At 41.1% G+C, this 5,758-nt stretch overlaps 1 pseudogene; it reads left to right on the forward strand.

Moving 5' to 3' along the window:
* The first annotated feature begins 917 nt into the window (after positions 1 to 917).
* On the forward strand, positions 918 to 1,531 carry Rab1a-ps4 (RAB1A, member RAS oncogene family, pseudogene 4; annotated as a pseudogene).
* The last annotated feature ends 4,227 nt before the right edge of the window (positions 1,532 to 5,758 follow it).

Genomic DNA, 5,758 nt, shown 5'->3' on the forward strand with positions numbered 1-5,758 from the left:
TTACCCCTTTACCATCCCTCCCTCCCCCGCTTCTGTGAGGATGCTCTCCTTCCCAACCACCCACTCCCACCTCAACACCCAGTCATTCCCCTACACTGGGGAAAAGAGCCTTCACAGGACCAAGAGCTTCTCAGTTGTTGCCATACCATTAGTATCCCATCCCAGGGACAAGGGGAATTTACATAGGATTTGGCCTGGAGACTTGTATTGTTTCACAATGACAGGAAGAACACTCATTAGAAGATTTTGCTGTCAAGGAGGACAGTCCTCACTTCCCCCCAGGCATTATCTGCCACCTGAATGACTTTGCAAGTCATATATAGTCAGCATACATACATAAAGCTTTTGAAAACACAAGGAGATACTTCATGTGAAAATGTGCCTTGTCTCAGCTTCAATCAACTTAGGAAAATGTAAGTTTAAGCTGTAAACTTAGAGAAACACAATTTACAAAAGTTCACTCATTTACCCATCCTTTCACTTTCTATACAAATATCATCTGAAACTCTGGCATTTCATAGAAATCAAAGATCAAAGTTTTACATGGGTTAAGCGTATATTCCACATCAATTGTCCGATTCCGTTCTATAGTGTCTATCTATATATCTCTATCGCTAATCTATCTATCTATCTATCTATCTATCTATCTATCTTTCTATCCATCTATATATGTATGACAGTGTTCAATTTAGCCTGCGGATAAACCCTGCTAATTAAGATCTAAGCCTAATTTTTGGGTGAAAGCGATCACTGAGTGGCGGCGGCTGCTGATTGTGTATTAAGCGTCGATGTGGGGTTGATGTTTGCTCTACTGGAACAGCTTAGCTCATTCCTCCCCTTCCATTAACCGTGGTGCAGAAGCTTGGGGCGGCAGCTGCGTCAGAAAGGGCGGTGGCAGCGGAGGCAGCTGCAGTCACATGTCCAGCATGAATCCCGAATATGATTATTTATTCAAGTTACTTCTGATTGGCGATTCTGGGGTTGGAAAGTCTTGCCTTCTCCTTAGGTTTGCAGATGTCACGTATATTGAAAGCTACATCAGCATAATTGGTGTGGATTTCAAGATACGGACTATAGAGCTAGAAGGGAAAATAATCAAACTTCAGATATGGGACACAGCAGGCCAGGAAAGATTTCGAACAATCACCTCCAGTTATTACAGAGGAAGTCATGGCATCATAGTTGTGTATGATGTGACCAACCAGGAGTCCTTCAATAACGTTAAACAGTGGCTGCAGGAGATAGATCGCTATGCCAGTGAAAATGTCAACAAGTTGTTGGTAGGGAACACATGTGACCTGACAACAAGGTAGTAGACTACACAATGGCAAAGGAATTTGCAGATTCCCTTGGAATTCCATTTTTGGAAACCAGTGCTAAGAACACAATGATTGTAGAACAGTCTTTCATGACAATGGCCACGGAGATTAAAAACCGAATGGATCCTGGAGCAACAGCTGGTGGTGCGGAGAAGTCCAATGTTAAAATCCAGAGCACTCCAGTCAACAAGTCAGGTGGAGGTTGCTGCTAAAATCTGCCACCGTCCTTTTCTCACAACAATGGTTAAGCATTAGATTAGAAAGCAGGAAATGGGGGCACTCCTGAGGCTGCAGAGCAGAAGAGACCACCAACACTGATCACCCCTGCCCACATGCCTGGCCCAAGAGGAAACTGTATAAGGCCTCTGGGCTCCCGTGGGGGAGGGCCCAGGAGCGGCAGGACACCTGCCTGAGACACCGCCAGAACCTGAAAGAAACAGACCGGATAAACAGTTCTCTGCACCCAAATCCCGTGGGAGGGAGAGCTAAACCTTCAGAGAGGCAGACAAGCCTGGGAAACCAGAAGAGACTGCTCCCTGCACACACATCTCGGACGCCAGAGGAAAAAGCCAAAGACCATCTGGAACCCTGGTGCACTGAAGCTCCCGGAAGGGGCGGCACAGGTCTCCCTGGTTGCTGCCGCTGCAGAGAGCCCCTGGGCAGCACCCCACGAGCGAACCTGAGCCTCGGGACCACAGGTAAGACCAAATTTTCTGCTGCAAGAAAGCTGCCTGGTGAACTCAAGACACAGGCCCACAGGAACAGCTGAAGACCTGTAGAGAGGAAAAACTACACGCCTGAAAGCAGAACACTCTGTCCCCATAACTGACTTAAAGAGAGGAAAACAGGTCTACAGCACTCCTGACACACAGGCTTATAGGACAGTCTAGCCACTGTCAGAAATAGCAGAACAAAGTAACACTAGAGATAATCTGATGGCGAGAGGCAAGCGCAGGAACCCAAGCAACAGAAACCAAGACTAAATGCCATCATCGGAGCCCAATTCTCCCACCAAAACAAACATGGAATATCCAAACACACCAGAAAAGCAAGATCTAGTTTCAAAATCATATTTGATCATGATGCTGGAGGACTTCAAGAAAGACATGAACACACTTAGGGAAACACAGGAAAACATTAATAAACAAGTAGAAGCCTACAGAGAGGAATCGCAAAAATCCCTGAAAGAATTCCAGGAAAACACAATCAAACAGTTGAAGGAATTAAAAATGGAAATAGAAGCAATCAAGAAAGAACACATGGAAACAACCCTGGATATAGAAAACCAAAAGAAGAGACAAGGAGCTGTAGATACAAGCTTCACCAACAGAATACAAGAGATGGAAGAGAGAATCTCAGGAGCAGAAGATTCCATAGAAATCATTGACTCTACTGTCAAAGATAATGTAAAGCGGAAAAAGCTACTCGTCCAAAACATACAGGAAATCCAGGACTCAATGAGAAGATCAAACCTAAGGATAATAGGTATAGAAGAGAGTGAAGACTCCCAGCTCAAAGGACCAGTAAATATCTTCAACAAAATCATAGAAGAAAACTTCCCTAACCTAAAAAAAGAGATACCCATAGACATACAAGAAGCCTACAGAACTCCAAATAGATTGGACCAGAAAAGAAACACCTCCCGTCACATAATTGTCAAAACACCAAACGCACAAAATAAAGAAAGAATATTAAAAGCAGTAAGGGAAAAAGGTCAAGTAACATATAAAGGTAGACCTATCAGAATCACACCAGACTTCTCGCCAGAAACTATGAAGGCCAGAAGATCCTGGACTGATGTCATACAGACCCTAAGAGAACACAAATGCCAGCACAGGTTACTGTATCCAGCAAAACTCTCAATTAACATTGATGGAGAAACCAAGATATTCCATGACAAAACCAAATTTACACAATATCTTTCTACAAATCCAGCACTACAAAGGATAATAAATGGTAAAGCCCAACATAAGGAGGCAAGCTATACCCTAGAAGAAGCAAGAAACTAATCGTCTTGGCAACAAAACAAAGAGAATGAAAGCACACAAACATAACCTCACATCCAAATATGAATATAAAGGGAAACAATAATCACTATTCCTTAATATCTCTCAATATCAATGGCCTCAACTCCCCAATAAAAAGACATAGATTAACAAACTGGATACTCAACGAGGACCCTGCATTCTGCTGCCTACAGGAAACACACCTCAGAGACAAAGACAGACACTACCTCAGAGTGAAAGGCTGGAAAACAACTTTCCAAGCAAATGGTCAGAAGAAGCAAGATGGAGTAGCCATTCTAATATCAAATAAAATCAATTTCCAACTAAAAGTCATCAAAAAAGATAAGGAAAGACACTTCATATTCATCAAAGGAAAAATCCACCAAGATGAACTCTCAATCCTAAATATCTATGCCCCAAATACAAGGGCACCTACATATGTAAAAGAAACCTTACTAAAGCTCAAAACACACATTGCACCTCACACAATAATAGTGGGAGATTTCAACACCCCACTCTCATCAATGGACAGATCATGGAAACAGAAATTAAACAGTGATGTCGACAGACTAAGAGAAGTCATGAGCCAAATGGACTTAACGGATATTTATAGAACATTCTATCCTAAAGCAAAAGGATATACCTTCTTCTCAGCTCCTCATGGTACTTTCTCCAAAATTGACCATATAATTGGTCAAAAAACGGGCCTCAACAGGTACAGAAAGATAGAAATAATCCCATGCGTGCTATCGGACCACCATGGCCTAAAACTGGTCTTCAATAACAATAAGGGAAGAATGCTCACATATACGTGGAAATTGAACAATGCTCTACTCAATGATAACCTGGTCAAGGAAGAAATAAAGAAAGAAATTAAAAACTTTTTAGAATTTAATGAAAATGAAGGTACAACATACTCAAACTTATGGGACACAATGAAAGCTGTGCTAAGAGGAAAACTCATAGCGCTGAGTGCCTGCAGAAAGAAACAGGAAAGAGCATATGTCAGCAGCTTGACAGCACACCTAAAAGCTCTAGAACAAAAAGAAGCAAATACACCCAGGAGGAGTAGAAGGCAGGAAATAATCAAACTCAGAGCTGAAATCAACCAAGTAGAAACAAAAAGGACCATAGAAAGAATCAACAGAACCAAAAGTTGGTTCTTTGAGAAAATCAACAAGATAGATAAACCCTTAGCCAGACTAATGAGAGGACACAGAGAGTGCGTCCAAATTAACAAAATCAGAAATGAAAAGGGAGACATAACTACAGATTCAGAGGAAATTCAAAAAATCATCAGATCTTACTATAAAAACCTATATTCAACAAAATTTGAAAATCTTCAGGAAATGGACAATTTCCTAGACAGATACCAGGTATTGAAGTTAAATCAGGAACAGATAAACCAGTTAAACAACCCCATAACTCCTAAGGAAATAGAAGCAGTCATTAAAGGTCTACCAACCAAAAAGAGCCCTGGTCCAGACAGGTTTAGTGCAGAATTCTATCAAACCTTCATAGAAGACCTCATACCAATATTATCCAAACTATTCCACAAAATTGAAACAGATGGAGCCCTACCGAATTCCTTCTACGAAGCCACAATTACTCTTATACCTAAACCACACAAAGACACAACAAAGAAAGAGAACTTCAGACCAATTTCCCTTATGAATATCGACGCAAAAATACTCAATAAAATTCTGGCAAACCGAATTCAAGAGCACATCAAAACAATCATCCACCATGATCAAGTAGGCTTCATCCCAGGCATGCAGGGATGGTTTAATATACGGAAAACCATCAACGTGATCCATTATATAAACAAACTGAAAGAACAGAACCACATGATCATTTCATTAGATGCTGAGAAAGCATTTGACAAAATTCAACACCCCTTCATGATAAAAGTCCTGGAAAGAATAGGAATTCAAGGCCCATACCTAAACATAGTAAAAGCCATATACAGCAAACCAGTTGCTAACATTAAACTAAATGGAGAGAAACTTGAAGCAATCCCACTAAAATCAGGGACTAGACAAGGCTGCCCACTCTCTCCCTACTTATTCAATATAGTTCTTGAAGTTCTAGCCAGAGCAATCAGACAACAAAAGGAGATCAAGGGGATACAGATCGGAAAAGAAGAGGTCAAAATATCACTATTTGCAGATGACACGATAGTATATTTAAGTGATCCCAAAAGTTCCACCAGAGAACTACTAAAGCTGATAAACAGCTTCAGCAAAGTGGCTGGGTACAAAATTAACTCAAATAAATCAGTTGCCTTCCTCTATACAAAAGAGAAACAAGCCGAGAAAGAAATTAGGGAAACGACACCCTTCATAATAGACCCAAATAATATAAAGTACCTCGGTGTGACTTTAACCAAGCAAGTAAAAGATCTGTACAATAAAAACTTCAAGACACTGAGGA

This window comes from Rattus norvegicus, chromosome 1 (assembly GCF_036323735.1).
Source record: "Rattus norvegicus strain BN/NHsdMcwi chromosome 1, GRCr8, whole genome shotgun sequence".
In the NCBI taxonomy this organism is placed as follows: Eukaryota; Metazoa; Chordata; class Mammalia; order Rodentia; family Muridae; genus Rattus; species Rattus norvegicus.